This window comes from Lolium rigidum, chromosome 1 (genome assembly GCF_022539505.1).
Source record: "Lolium rigidum isolate FL_2022 chromosome 1, APGP_CSIRO_Lrig_0.1, whole genome shotgun sequence".
Classification (NCBI taxonomy): Eukaryota; Viridiplantae; Streptophyta; class Magnoliopsida; order Poales; family Poaceae; genus Lolium; species Lolium rigidum.
In genome coordinates, this window is record NC_061508.1 from 344,192,863 (window position 1) to 344,209,784 (window position 16,922).

Sequence of the window (16,922 nt, forward strand, 5' to 3'; positions counted from 1 at the left end):
TGTGTGGCGCCGATGCCACGGGCGCCACACATAGAGGCTCGCGAAACGGCTAAGGACTTATCGTCCGGAGCCCCTGGATGTTTTCGACCCAATGGTTGATATAAGTTGGCATGTGTGGCGCCGATGCCACGGGCGCCACACAAGCACTTGTGGCGCCAGTTGGAAGGGCGCCACACATTGACTTTTGTTAAAAACAAGAAAAATCCTATCAAACTCCAACAGTTACGAGTACAACATTGGACACAACAAGTAGCAATTTCATGACATACACATATAACACTTCATAGGTCACATTGGAGCACGTAGATTCAAACAACAAGTAGCATTACAGACCATGGTTCGACATGACATAGGGTTCACAAATCGATACTTATGAATATAGAGTTCACAACAACTCGTGGGCACATCCTAGTAGCGTCCTCGACGTGCCGTCCTCGCGGGCTGCTTCCGGACGGCCATCCTCTTCGTCCGCTGCCGTGGCTGCTCCTGCTGCTGCTCCTGCTGCTGCTCCTGCTGCTCCTGCTCCTGCTCCTCCTCCTCCTCCTCCTCATCCTCCTCCTCCTCCTCTGAAGAGAACGGCTCGTCGTTCCTCATCCTCGACATATCTGATCTCCGCCGCGGCCCCTCATCCTCCTCAGTGACAACCTTCTTTCCTCGGCTGACATAATCTTCCGGAGTGTACCGGTTTGGACCCTTGCCCCTTGGCTTCAACTGGTAAGCTGACCGTGCGGCTTGCTTGGAGGTACGCTTTGGAAGTATGGCTTGACTCAGAATTAGCTCGTCCTCAGGAATCTTCACAGACACGAACACATGAGATTACAAAGTTGAAATTAGTAAGAACATGTTTGACAGCAACAAAATAGTCCATACCTCCCGCTCTTCTGAAGAGGAAGATGTAGCGATTTCGGCTTCCCGGCAACCTAGCAAGCTGGCTAACCGCCGCATCTTTCGTGCAGTGTTCTGCGTCATCCCGTTCATGGTTACAAATCCACCACATCATAGTATCGTACATTCAAAGTTGGTGATCATACCTTAATGAAATAGGTAGTCCAAGGATCTGCTGGCGGCGGAGGAGCCCTGCCAATAAGCACCTCCATCTGCTGGCGCCACCCATCAGAAGCTGTGTTCATACACAGTGGCTCGCCCTGAATAGGTAGTCCAAGGATCATGGAAACATCCTGGAGAGTAGGGGCCATCTCGCCGGCCCTCAAGTGGAAGGTGTGAGTCTCCGGCCTCCACCGGTCGACAAGGGCGGTGAGTGCCGAGGGGTTCATGAGTGGCCCCCCACGGCTTACAAGGGATATGAACGGGAGAAGACCGGTAGGCCGGATGAACTCCGTGTACCTCTCGTCATACGGTATATCCGATGTGCCATGGTAACGAATCTTCAAAGGTTGAAGATCCGTTCCCTTCTCCGTCATATGAACAGCCCGGTGCAACCTGTCGTACTCTTCATCCAGAAGCCACACCATCCTACATGTATGAGCAACACATACATGAGAATATATCCAAATAAGCCATCACACATACATTCCTAACAAATATGAGTTATTCCATCAAGAATACATGAGAATATATCTAACTTTCGAATCACCTATACATCACACATACATGAGAGTTCATATCCAAATACATGCTCCAATTTTGCCTTTCACCACATACATACATAAGGTTCCATACATACACACATACAAATATTTGGATCAAGAATACATGAGTTATTCCATCACAAATAATAGGCATATGTAACAAATTTGAATGCATTTGCTAGGCAAATATTAGACATTTCAACACATGCATACATAGGATTTCAACACATACATGTAAAATTTCATTCAACACATCTAGGGTTCCTACATATCTAGGGTTCCTACATATCTAGGGTTCCTACACATACACATTCAACACATACATAGCCATTTCAAATCTAGTTTCCATGTCTAGGGTTCATGTGCAAATCTAGCAAGATCTATGAAATTAGTGGATGAATGTGAGGGATTCGAAGGGGATTACCTTGAGGAATGGATGGGGAAGAGATTGGCCGGTCAGATCTGACGAATTTGTGGCCGATTTGTTGGGGGAGAGAGGGAGGGAGGAGGAGGAACCGCCGGCCGCCTTGGGGGAGAGAGGGAGGTCGTCCAAGAAACAGAGAAGAAGATGGTCGGGCTGGGCGCGGGCGCGGGCGCCACACTTAAGTGGATGTGTGGCGCCCGTGGCATCGGCGCCACACAGGCTAGTGTGGCGCCCGTGGCATCGGCGCCACACATCGAGCCTCGCAAAACGGCTAAGTCCCAGACGTTCCGGAGCCCCTGGATGTTTTGGACCGAAAACATGATATAAGTTGGCACGTGTGGCGCCGTTGGGAGGGGCGCCACACATGCTGCCACGTCGGATGGGCGCACCAGCTCAGCGGCGAGGGGGCCACGTCGGCTGGGTCAGTGGCGCCGGCAGGAGGGGAGCCACATGGGCATATGTGGCGCCCGTGGGAGGGGCGCCACACAAAAGGGTTAGATTGGTGAAATAGTTTCGCCGGAGGGTCAGTCTGTGCTTTTCTTTCAGTTTTGGGTTATTTTTGTGCAAATCGCCATTATTTTCATGTGCTACGATGCAGCGATCATCCTCTGAACTATGTGGCGTCCACCTCTGGTTCACACGAACTGCCGGCAGCTATTCACGCCAGCTTGATACTGTCACCATGACCATCAATATATACTTTTTTGCTCCGGATGTGATGCTAACTGGCTGCTTTATGCAAATTGTGATCATTAAGAAAAGTAGCTGAGAATACTCAACAGAATAAAGCAACATATCTCAACGTGTACTGATAAGTTAGCATCAGTCCGAAAGGAATTTTGTAGTATCTCAGATATGATCAGTCAACTGTACATAAATATAGACAGTTTATACGATGATGTACCTATTCCATTACTTTTGAGTTAACATCAGTATACAGTACCAGGAATAAATTCCGAGTCGATAGCTTCTAGGATACTATACGGCCTGTTAGATCACTGTATCAGCATGAGCACAGTTTTGTGTTAACATCACACTATAAAAATTAAAAATGGCTAGTTCACCGATGCAAATAAACTATCTGCTACATCAGTACATGCACAAGAATGTAACTTGGACAGTTTTGGAATAATAGTTTTAGCCTCATCCATCTTTGAGAGCTAGGTTTAGTTGAGGATGTCCCTGCAGATTACAAACCCATGCCAATCTGCAGCATAAAAATATATTGTGTTTTGACTAAACTGGCCTTCTTTTGTTCTTGCATTGTTAAAACTCCATCTTCATCAATGAGACGAGGATTGAAATTAAGAACTAGGTAAAATTTAACTGTGTATTGGTCTTTTCCTCAGAGATCAGCGACGTGCATGTAAACAAGCGCTATTTTAAGATAATGCTAAAGAAATTGTGCAGCGCAGTTCCTGCGGTATATGGTGACTCGCAGCAACCCACCATCTACATGGTCCCCCAGGAACTTTATAACTCTGGTTATGACGCCAGGGGAGAATATGAGCCAGTTGCTGTTTGTCTAGGCAGCAGAAACTCCAAGATTGGTGGTCTTCCCCCGTGCAAGTACAAAGAAAGCTTGGTGCAATTTGATAAGTACAAATGGTGCTGTGTGCGGCAGCTCATTAGCCGGCACTGTACCCTTTTGGAGCCCGCCAGGACTGTGGTGCTACTGGACAGATGTTTCACGAGCATGAAACGCCTTTTGCCTCAAATTCAGGCCTCCTACTCTCAAGGCACTTTGAGGACTTCGGGTTCCCATCCCGAAGATGAGGTGGCCGAGATGATGTTACTCGACGGTTGTTTCATCCTACACCGCTTGCTAAAGTATGCGCGCCGCGCGAAAATGGAAGCTGATGGCTACAGAGATCAATTTGACCAGGATGGTTACGAGGACTGGACTCAGGTATACGGCAGGTGTGGGGTGTGGCAGCTGGTGACGCGTGACAGCAAATTTATTCATTACTAAAGCCGAAGTCAGTAGGAGTACTATTATGAAAAAATTCAGACCTCGGGCTCGAGGACGTAGTTTCCCCATTAAAAAAAATGTGTCATATAACAATTATACTAAATATAGTAAAGAAATAAATAAATCTAAATAACCTTTAGATTCATCTAAGATTCCGATTCCCAGTAAAAAAAAATATAGAATAGAAAAATATGGGACAAAAAATAAATCCACTCGGTTTCAGACTTGGTACAACCCAAAAACACCATTCCTTTTGGTTCGCACAACCAAAAAATTAACCGGCTGCTTCTGGAGAACCAGATCCCCTTTTCCGTCATCCGGAATCTCTTTCAGCAGCTCAGGAATGAGGACGAACCCGAAGAGCTCCTCGTGACTGGCAGCCTCAGGCTTTTCCGCTCTCTTCGTCCCCAAATGTTGCACCGCTCGCACATCGCATGCAACAAAGTGCACCACCTGCTGCATCTCTTCTACCTCTCTGTCAGCCTACCGCCGAGCCAACGCCAGCAGCAGCACTGGCACCGCCAAAGTGACGCTTTGCTGCCGGAGCTTCCACAGTGGATCCCATGCGCCAAGGAGCTGGAGGAGGCCGGGATCCGGTTTCGGAAGAGAAGTAATGCAAGGAGCTTCCTGGACATTGTCTTTGCCCGTGGCGTACTTGAGATCCCGCAGCTGGAGCTCAACGACTCCAGCGAGTCGCTGCTCCGGAACCTAATCGCGTTCGAGCAGACATACCCGGACACCGCGCGGGACGTCTCCACCTACGCCTTCTTCATGAACTGCCTCATCACCTCGCCGGAGGACATGAGGATCCTGGGCCTGCGTGGCATCCTTGTCAACCATCTCAACAGCAGAACGAGCATTGCCCGGCGATTTTTCAGCGACATAGTCGCCCAGGTGCACTGGTCCACCGACAACTACCTGGTCGGCATAATGGGCGCGGTGAACAAGTACAGGGACAGCAGGCGGCACAAGTGGCGCGCGGCGCTCGTGCGCAACTATTTCACCAATCCCTGGGTGATCATGTCGGTGCTCGCGGCCCTGCTCCTGCTCGCCCTGGCCGTGCTGCAGAGCTTCTTCACTGTCTATCGCCACTTCAAGCCCCCAAACCCCAAGTAAGATCACAACACAGGTAAGCTTAGCCGGTAATGTTATGTTCGGAGAACATCTCAGTTGCTGCTTTCAATAAAACTGGACCATGTATTGGAGGCGGTTTACAATACTCTCTAACCATGAACCGGAGATTTAAATTGCTTCCGATCTTAATTTGGCCATGTGTAGCCTGCTATGCGCATGTATGATGATTGCATAATGTTGCTTATATTTCTTCAGCGGATTGCGTGTTGATGTATTCCCTTGTATTCAGTACTCTTTGTAAACTGAATTGAGTCATTGTCATAGATATATACGTCCCGATTCACAAATAAGTGCTTGTTTTCCTCGGGTACACAAATGGAATTCTATAAGCAGTCCAATTGTCAGTTTGTATTGACCATATCATTTTCTGCTACAAACTACAAAGGGCTATTTGATTTGCTGGAGACGATGTTATCCGTCCATAGTACTTCATCAATAGACTCTGTATGAGGTACTCTCCCGGTTCGTTTCATAAGGCATGCATGTACTTTTAAGAAAACTTTGACCACTAATTTTGTCAACAAAATATGAGATATATGCTATAAAAGTTATTTCATTTGATTTATAGTTTAAAAAGTTTCATATAGTATAATGTTTGTGACATATAATTTACATATTTTTTACCAAATTAATGGTCAGAAAATTTGTTAAAGGAAAACTCTATTGTGCAACCGGCTGAAGCATCAACCGGTTCATGTCGTCTTGTTGTTCGCCCACCTCCCAATAGAGTGCACCGGCCCAAGTTCGCATCATCGAACTCATCTTGTCATCTCCCCTTCCTCGTCACCCAGCGACATGCACACCAGATTGGTCGGGTCCGTGCTCAGCCAGCTTTTCACTCACATTTTACACTTTGTTAGTGTTTTTTGGTTGAATATAATTGGCATATCGGGATAGAAATTCTAAAAATATGCTAACATAATTTTATTCAGATATGGATATATCTATTTTCATATCCACATTTGATGCAAAATCCAATATCACATTTGTTTTTGCATTTGTAAAACCAATTTGGATATCTACCACATCCATTTTTATGCTCACCTGGATTCGGATATTACCGTGGCCATTTTTTATTTTACAATATGAATGTCTGATAAATTGGATTATCTATTATCAGTTCCCACAACTACATAAGAGAATGAGGGGGGGCGAAAAGTAAAGAAAGTAGAGCAAGCAGTTTCCTTTTTCTATTTACTCTTATGTTCTCATCTAGTATCCAAAACTCTCTTTCTTTCCCTTTATATACATCGAGAGACGGTCATAGTCCTCCACCAAATGGCACCCACACTCACTCTCTTTAACCATCATTAGTTTAGCTATTGCCTGCCTTTATCCAAAGCTCTCTATAGTCGATCTAGATCAGCTGCTCCCAGCTTGATTATGCACTTTGCGTCTTTGCCACTCTATCTTCCTCCCTAAGCTCAGATCAGCACCATGAGCGACATGAGCGGTAACGACGACATGAGCAACATGGGCGAGCCTCAGAGTGAGATGGTGGGCGCCAAACCAAAGCTTGGCACCTGGGAGCATCAAGTTGATACTCCATCTCGTAGGTCAGTACATCAAAACCAGGCCTAACATTCACTACAAGAAAATAGAAAAGAATATACACGAGGTCGAATCTGGCTTGGATTATGACCACAGCCTGCGTTGTCCTCCCCATTCTTTTGCTCTTTAAAAAAAAACTTGTTGTTCTTGGTTCAATTTTTTTTGTGCCCCAGGACTATTGTCTTGAGATTTCTTGATTTTGGGTTTTTCTTTTGGAAGTTTATGCTAACTTGGTGAAACATGTGAGTAGTGGAAAGCCTAAACATCATGAGTAGTGAACCGAATGATAGATGCATTGTGTTATTTGTGTGGGTACTGCTGCCAAACTCGTCGACTTATGCAGGGTGCCGTGGGCTATCATTTTCTGCTTGTCACTGGTCAAGACAAGGTTTCTTGGCACCTGGATCAACATGGCTCGTTCACAGTTAAATCGATGTATGCTCAGCTTTCGAAGGGTGCGACAGTTGCCCATTCCAAGGACATGTGGGAAGCCAGGCTCCCGCTAAAAATTAAGATCTTCTCCTGGCAATTGGCCATTGACAAGCTGCCGTCGGGACAACAGATTCTCACCAGACATGGTCCCTCCAATGGCCTCTGTGCCTTGTGTGGTGCTCCGGAGGACGCTAGCCACATCTTCTTCACCTGCTCCTTGGCGACGTTTTCCTGGTCCGTCTTACGCCAGCTGCTCGGGTGCAACTGGTGTCCTACCAATTTTGCTCAGTTCCATGCCATCCTCTCTGGTTTTTCCGGTTACCCTAGGAGGCTACTTTGGGTGCTATTTTTAGCCCAGTCTTGGGCCCTTTGGCATGTGCGCAACAAGCTTGCGATTGAGAAGAAAACTATTTCTAACCCAGCTGACATTATTTACAAAACCATTATTTTCTTGCAGCTGTGGAGCCTAAAAGCCAAGGCAAGAGAAAAGGAGGGGCTAAGCTGGATGGCGCGCGAGCTAAGGGAGCTGTACGTGCAGTTGAAGCCTCCACCGGCGGTGTGAAGAAGTTGGCTGCCCCTCGGGAGGGTCAGGGGCGCGGACTTCACCGCCACTGCTGCCGAGATCTATATGTTGCTTTATGTTTTTGCTGCTATGTGAACTTCGTGCTGGCTAAGCTGTAATGCCCAGTAATCTGTATCTAAACCTTGTTACCGTGTGGCTTTATTAATTTAAAGTCGGGCCTTGTTGCCTGTTCTCTAAAAAAAAATCATCTTTATTTAATCTTCATTTTGTCCATAACACTGCGTTTTGCAGATACCCCGTTGTGTCATTTGTGAATGATGTCCCCGCGTCAGCCCCAGCACCAGAACACTATGAGCTTATCGGGGCCATTCGCAACATCTGGACTAATCCAGGACGTTCAGGTCTATAACCTTCTCCATTCTTTTTAACGCATCAAAAGGAATGTGATTATAGCATTCAATTCTGAATTGTAGTTTCACTTTGCAGAAGCTACTATTTGTTATAAGCTGCATTTAAATCTGGATGGTACTAATTAACCGAGGCTTCATGGTGCCAGGCGCTATGCTTTCATGTGCAGAAATTCACGAATATACTTTTTTTTTCAGAAATTGAGTTTTGAGGCATACACAGAAATATATACATACTCAAAATAAATAGATAACTTCCAAATATTTTGGAAATACTTGGACCACATATACATAAATCTAGGCATGTAATATCACATTTCAACCTACCCAAACTACCATAAAATGTTTGATTCCAGTGCTTTTGAATCTAGACTAGATAGTTTTGCATTGTTATGATCAGGTATGTCCAGATATTGATATTTAAAAATATACAAATAAGCTTGCTCGGATTATGTATTCATAATCGTGGTGCAAGTGGGTTTCAGTCATCTTGTTAGCTTTCAGGGCTATATATTCCTAGAATAATCAGGGAAAAAAAACTATTTTATCATATCAATAAAAAAAGAAAACAAGATTCCCACCATTATTTTCATGTGCTACGATGCATCGATCATCCTCTGAACTATGTGGCGTCCACCTCTGCTTCACACGAACTGCCGGCAGCTATTCACGCCAGCTTGATACTGTCACCATGACCATCAATATATACTTTTTTGCTCCGGATGTGATGCTAACTGGCTGCTTTATGCAATTTGCGATCATTAAGAAAAGTAGCTGAGAATACTCAACAGAATAAAGCAACATATCTCAACGTGTACTGATAAGTTAGCATCAGTCCGAAAGGAATTTTGTTGTATCCCAGGTATGATCAGTCAACAGTACATAAATATAGACAGTTTATATGATGATGTACCTATTCCATTACTTTTGAGTTAACATCAGTATACCGTACCAGGAATAAATTCCGAGTCGATAGCTTCTAGGATACTATACGGCCTGTTAGATCACTGTATCAGCATGAGCACAGTTTTGTATTAACATCACACTATAAAAAATTAAAAATGGCTAGTTCACCGATGCAAATAAACTACCTGCTACATCAGTACATGCACAAGAATGTAACTTGGAAACCATCTTTGAGAGCTAGGTTTAGTTGAGGATGTCCCTGCAGATTACAAACCCATGCCAATCTGCAGCATAAAAATATATTGTGTTTTGACTAAACTGGCCTTCTTTTGTTCTTGCATTGTTAAAACTCCATCTTCATCAATGAGACGAGGATTGAAATTAACTAGGTAAAATTTAACTGTGTATTGGTCTTTTCCTCAGAGATCAGCGACGTGCATGTAAACAAGCGCTATTTTAAGATAATGCTAAAGAAATTGTGCAGCGCAGTTCCTGCGGTATATGGTGACTCGCAGCAACCCACCATCTACATGGTCCCCCAGGAACTTTATAACTCTGGTTATGACGCCAGGGGAGAATATGAGCCAGTTGCTGTTTGTCTAGGCAGCAGAAACTCCAAGATTGGTGGTCTTCCCCCGTGCAAGTACAAAGAGAGCTTGGTGCAATTTGATAAGTACAAATGGTGCTGTGTGCGGCAGCTCATTAGCCGGCACTGTACCCTTTTGGAGCCCGCCAGGACTGTGGTGCTACTGGACAGATGTTTCACGAGCATGAAACGCCTTTTGCCTCAAATTCAGGCCTCCTACTCTCAAGGCACTTTGAGGACTTCGGGTTCCCATCCCGAAGATGAGGTGGCCGAGATGATGTTACTCGACGGTTGTTTCATCCTACACCGTTTGCTAAAGTATGCGCGCCGCGCGAAAATGGAAGCTGATGGCTACAGAGATCAATTTGACGAGGATGGTTACGAGGACTGGACTCAGGTATACGGCAGGTGTGGGGTGTGGCAGCTGGTGACGCGTGACCTGCTGCTTCTGGAGAACCAGATCCCCTTTTCCGTCATCCGGAATCTCTTTCAGCAGCTCAGGAATGAGGGCGAACCCGAAGAGCTCCTCGTGACTGGCAGCCTCAGGCTTTTCCGCTCTCTTCGTCCCCAAATGTTGCACCGCTCGCACATCGCATGCAACAAAGTGCACCACCTGTTGCATCTCTTCTACCTCTCTGTCAGCCTACCGCCGAGCCAACGCCAGCAGCAGCACTGGCACCGCCAAAGTGACGCTTTGCTGCCGGAGCTTCCACAGTGGATCCCATGCGCCAAGGAGCTGGAGGAGGCCGGGATCCGGTTTCGGAAGAGAAGTAATGCAAGGAGCTTCCTGGACATTGTCTTCGCCCGTGGCGTACTGGAGATCCCGCAGCTGGAGCTCAACGACTCCAGCGAGTCGCTGCTCCGGAACCTAATCGCGTTCGAGCAGACTTACCCCGACACCCCGCGGGACGTCTCCACCTACGCCGTCTTCATGAACTGTCTCATCACCTCGCCGGAGGACATGAGGATCCTGGACCTGCACGGCATCCTCGTCAACCATCTCAACAGCAGGAGGGACGTCGTCTGGCGATTCTTCAGCGACATCGTCACGCGGGTGCACTGGTCCACCGACAACTACCTGGTCGACCTGATGGGCTCGGTGAACAGGTACATTGACAGCAGACGGCATAAGTGGCGTACTGCGCTTGTCCGCAACTATTTCAGCAACCCTTGGGTGACCATGTCGGTGCTTGCTGCCCTGGTCCTGCTCGCCATGTCTGTGCTGCAGACCTTCTTTGCTGTCTATGCCTACTTCAAGCCTCCGAAGTAGGCGCACATACAGTAGAGGTAAGCTAGCCAGAAATATGTTGGGACAGCTAAGGTGCTGCTTTCATTGAAATTGGGCATGTATTAGAAGAACATACAGTATTTCTTGGCTTCTTGCTATATGTTACGGAGAGTGTCATGGCGTTCAGTCAAAACTTTTCCTCTCTAACTGCGGACCGGAGATGTTAATCTTATTTTGGTTATGTATCCTGCTGCATCTATGATTCCTTAATGTTGCCTATCTTTCTTCAGTGGCTTCCCTGTTACTATAATCCATTGGTATTCTTCTTTTTTTTTTTTTTTGCGAAACAATCCATTGGTAATCTGTGACAGACAGAATTTCTGTCTGTTCTCGTATTGTAACTGAACTGAGTAATAGCTATTCATATGTTTCTCTTCGGTAGCTACCTTACAACACGATCTGGATTCACTAAGTAATTTGACTTTTTTATAAGAGCACTAGTGGAACTATGTAAGCAAAAGAAGTTGTCATATTATATAGTACCATCTATGTGCATAATTTTTTTGCTAGAAAGGCCACATTAATTCAGAGGATTCCACAAACATAGTGATTAGATGCCATGGTCATGGCATGACATGTCCAAACCTAAATAGACTGAAAACAGAACAACAAGAAATAGAACCCTTTTTATTAAATCAGAGAAAAAACATAAACATTTATTTAGATCATACAGAATCAAAAGCAGATTTTGTGTATTGTAGCTAGGGAATCTTAACTCAATTTCACGGCAGCTATTAGCTCATGTAAAATTAGGTTGGAATGTGATTGAACGAATTTATTTATTGTGGAATGTTAAAAATAAGCCACAAAGCACAAAATAATTAGTTGGTTAAAACAATATGATACACAAAAATTTGGCACACAAGAGGAATTACCATCAGTGGTGGACCTATGGGGAGAATTTCCATCATGGGTATGCGGAGTTAAAACATTTCTATTTGGTTAACAATATAAAACCTAAATTTCACCATAAAAAACTAATAAAATACAGAAATTTATTGGTAGCAACAGTGTCTCTAGTTAAATTGAAAAATCGAAAGAAAAACCGCTGCTGTAGTTTAATGCTACAATGCACACGAATCATCCAGCGTTCTCAATCGGCAAAAGATTGAAGAAGAAAAAATGACTCACAGATCCTCAGTTGGGGGATTGTTGTGGCGGCGGAGCAGTGGCCTGCTTCACCGACGAGCGCCACCGCGGTCTTCAGGAATCGGAGTGACCGGGTGGGCGGACGGCATCGCGGTCGTCCGTTGTCCCGTGGCGCCGCCGGCACGCCGAAGAGCTCCGCTGATCCGCTCTAGGCCACTGCACTCGTCCATCGCAACTGGGCCAAACGGCGTCACTTCGGCTGCCTTTCCTGTACCTACGAGAATTGTGCGGCCTGCTGGCCCGGTAACATAGTGATGTCCTACGTGGCTATTTGTAATCTTTTTTGGAGTATCTTTTTTGTGTGTGCAATGCATCCCCTTTGTAAATCCATGTTCAGAGATAATATATGGTGTTACATCACTGATTCATTGCCGGACACGAATTAGCAGCACCCGGGCAGAATTGTGCCCTTCTTTTCAAAGCTTGAAATTTGTATTTTTAAGTTTGACAAAATTCTAAAAACTAATTCGGGAATAGGTACATGGATCGACTGTATACCCGTGTGAAGTTTCAGTAGAAAACTCTTTATATTTTAGACTATAGAAAAAATATATAGACAGATATTTTTTGTCAGAATTTAGAATTTTTTTTACTTTCCAAAATACAAGGTATTTCAAAACGAAATTTTTGGCGTACAATCTTGAAGTACACATCTAGCTTTGAGATGTGAGATATGATCTTACAGTGACAAACTTCAAGGTGTCCACAATTTTTTTTTTCTTCTTGACAAGTTTACACCACAAAGTAGCTCCTCCCTAGTCAGGGATCGACTTTATTCTGAACATTACTGATGATATTCTCATCATCACTTTTGATCCAATAGGGAGCAGTGTCTCCTACATTAATGCAACTGAAGTCATATGAGGCCTTTCTGTGACAACTGAGTCAACCATAAAATTGAATTCCTTAGTTTTATCAGAGGTGCCATTGCAGACAACTTACAAAAGCAATGTGGGTGGAGCCCAAGTGGAAGCTTTCAATGATAAACTATGGAGAATTTGGGTTATAGATGGTGATTTCTTACTGAACTCCAACAATATTATAGAAGTCATCAAAGGTAATTTAAATTACCAAAAGTATGATGCTCCATCTGAATGGAGGTTAGTGCATGTCAGGGGGGCCACCGCCCCCCCCCCCAAATGATTTGTACATGCATTGAAGAATTTTTTGGGAGAGCCTAAATTATGGATTTTTTGTGTATTTTGCACCCCCCCATGGACTCATGTATTTCATTTTCCAGCAAGCTCCAGCACTGATGGCATCCTGAATGGGATAGAAATATTTAAGGTGGGTACTGGATCAACTATTGTAGTGGAGCCACCCAGGGCAAGTCATGACAGGAACAGGGAGAACCGGATGAAGAGCACTGACTGTAATTTTAGACTCCCTTGCCGGTATTATTTCTTTATTAATCATAGCAATTGGTATATTCTTTGTTCTTGTGATAAAAAAGAAACAGCCAACATCCAAAAGTTCAAATAATATCTTGCTTGGTTCGCAACCCCCACTGTATGCCTTTGCATGTGCTAGAAGAGGCAACAAATCAGTTTGACGAGGAAAAGGTTATCGGCACCGGAGGTTTTGGAAAGTTTTACAAAGCAGTCATGCAGGGTGGTTGTAAAATTGCAATTAAGCGGCGAAACATGGTTGGATCTAGTCAAGGTAACCGGGAATTCCAGGCAGAGATTGAGCTGCTATCACGAGTGCAGCACCTTCATGTGGTGTCACTCATTGGATATTGCAACGAACGGAGGTTACAAGAGAGGATAACAAAAGAAAACACACCAACAACACACAAGACCGATGAGAAAAGTGGCCACCCCGCAAACCTGGGGGACGGTTGGCCGATGAGAAAACTCATCACAACCTAAGCACATCAATCACAATGAAGAGCCCTCAGGACACGCTGGAAGGACACACAGCTTGAGGCCTCGCTGGAGTAATCGAACGAACTTTGGTCCGCCGAGACCCAACAACGACACTGCACCATCGACGTAATCGAAGGGCAACGTGCACCCGAGATCACACTACGCACCGACACCACCCGTGTCTAGAATCTGGCCGAATATCGCGCGCGGCCGAGATGACTCCACGATGCATGTGTGCCACTTGCTGGAGTCGAAGGGCATCACAAAGCAGAGAAATACCCATTGAGCACTCTCTCATGGAGCACCCTCAATGCGTCGAAGAGCTCCAAGAAGGAGACCCGACACTAGAGCGCAGCAACCGGGTGGGCGGACGGCGTCGCGGTCGTCTGTTGTCCCGTGGCGCCGCCGGCACGCCGAAGAGCTCCGCTGATCCGCTCTAGGCCACTGCTCTCGGAACAGAGGAGCACTCGTCCATGGCAACTGGGCCAAAAGGCGTCACTTCGGCTGCCTCCTGTACCTACGAAAATTGCGCGGCCTGCTGGCCCAGTAACTTAGATGTCCCACGTGGCTATTTGTAATCTTTTTTTTATCTTTTTTGTGTGTGCAATGCATCCCCTTTGTAAATCCATGTTCAGAGATAATATATGGTGTTACATCACTGATTCATTGCCGGACACGAATTAGCAGCACCCGGGCAGAACTGAGTCTTTTGAAAGTTTGAAATTTGTATTTTTAAGTTTGAACAAAATTCTAAAAACTAATTCGGGAATATGTACATGGATGGACTATATACCCGTGTACCCGTGTGAAGTTTCAGTAGAAAACTCTTTATGTTTTAGGCTATAGAAAAAATATATAGACATATATTTTCTGTCAGAATTTCAACTTTTTTACTTTCCAAAATACAAGGTATTTCAAAATGAAATTTTCTAGCGTACAATCTTGAAGTACACATCTAGCTATAGAATTTTTGGAAGACTTTTGGGAGACCCAAAACTACAAGTTTCAAAAAATTTAAACAGGGGCTCATTGGTGCTTAAAAGCACCGATGAGTTTTCGGTCATTGATGCCTTAGAGACGAGCATTAACTCACTGGAAACAGTTATTCAATCAAGACGTCATCGATAAAGTTCTCATGAGTTGCTATTGTATGTAAGTAATTTATTCCTGTAATTAAATCTCTAGCTCAGCTCGTTCATTGCAGGAATACTTATTCTTACTATATTCTTTTATCTGCTATATATTATGCAGAATGAAGATTCTTGAATGCAAAAGAGGAAAAATCTATGATATTGGGTTCATTGACCCAAATACCGTTCATGAAGTTATGACACAATAATACCCTGGGGACACAGAGGATAAGTTGCTAACTTTTTTAGTAAAACAAAAACCAAATTGGAAATATTCTTTCCTTACAACTTCAAGTGATTATTATTTTCTTGTACACATTTAATTTCGCTTACTCGATGTTAAGTCTAATTAGTCCTCAGCGGCCTCCTCTCGTCGAATCCGGAGCACCGAGAAGGAGGAGCTCAATCGGCCACCACGGAAGCGGTCTAGCGGAAGCGGTCTAGCGGCAGCATTCGCGGTGCATGCATGCAAGTCGACAAATAATTCAGGAGGCAGCATTTCTGGATCCCATTCGAGACTCCGAACAACATTCGAACTATATTCCATATTCCATATCTACTTAAAACGACATCAAACCTTAAGTGTGTCACCCTACGGTTCGAGAACTATGCGGACATGATTGAGACTCCTCTCCGATCAATAACTAATAGCGGGACCTGGAGATCCATAATAGCTCCCACATATTCAACGATGACTTCGTGATCGAAAGAACCATTCACATAAAATAACAATTCCCTTTGTTTTGCGATATTTTACTTATCCGAAGTTTGATCGTCGGTATCTCCATACCTAGTTCAACCTCGTTACCGATAAGTACCACTAGTAACATATGGGTCTTCAATGATGGTATGATACTGACAATTGAGAAATCCGTCAGCGATTGTCTTTTTCTATGACGATATGGCATTTTCGCATCACTGATGGCGATTTGGGCCGCTCGGCCTGACAAATTAGTGACGGGCGAGGTCTAAACGTCAGCTATTGTGCATAAATGAGCGTCGCGGGTGCTGGGCAGGCCGAACTGCTGAGTCAGCAGGGGCGTCACAACAACTGGGCTTCGGGCCGGTGGACACACCTGACCCACACTCTGCACGCTCCTGTCCACGTAGTTTTCTATCTGCCCGCACAACAGTCCAAGGCCTGCAGCACTGGGACCCATATTTGTAGGGGAGACAACCACTGTCTGCACACATTTACCTGGCCTGCACCACTCGGGCCCGCATGTCCGGTGCCAACACGACCCACCTGCGTGGGGCTGCCCGTTCCGACAGCCTGCCAGCATGCGAAGTGGACCAGAACTGACAGTACCACCAACACGGGTTCCACATGTCAGTTCCCATGCCAAAAAAATTGTGCACGTGCCAGCACAAGTGTCTGCCTGCCGTCATTCTGGACACAGGGCCCCACAGGTCAGAGCTTGTTGGGACCCTTCTCTGAGACTTTTGGTGGGACCGGCATGCCAGAGATCTGTGGGGGGCGCATTTTAGAGCCTGTTGGGACCCTTCTCTGAGAGTTTTGGTGGGTCCGACATGGTAGAGATCTGTGAGGGCCGCATGTCAGAGCCAGGTGGGACCCACGTATGACACTTTTAGTGGGTCCACCACGCCAAAGATCTGTAGGGTCCGCATGTCAGAGCCTGGGGGGTCCCAGCACGCCCAATCTTGGTATGTCAGAGCTTGGTGGATTCCACCCACGTCTGGCCCACATGTAGTCGTGGGACCTACTGGATTCACTAGGTGTCCCACCTGTCAGTTACGCGTCGTGGTGTCTTTGGGCCAGATTGGCTGACTAAAGGTCCAAGGCCAATTTATTCAGGTCAAAACAAGAGACGCAGAGGAAATTACTGGGCCTAAATTACTCGGCAAAATTCCAATTTATTCAAGTTGAAACAAGACACACAGAAGAGCCCAGAATATATTCGAAGCCGAATAATGGGCCCAAGGTTTATTCCTGGAAAGTTAT

The 16,922-nt window shown here is 45.4% G+C and overlaps 1 pseudogene; it reads right to left on the minus strand.

Annotated features, from left to right (window-relative positions):
• Window positions 1–4,204: 4,204 nt before the first annotated feature.
• LOC124664197 lies at window positions 4,205–4,825 on the minus strand (annotated as a pseudogene).
• Between the last annotated feature and the right edge of the window lie 12,097 nt (window positions 4,826–16,922).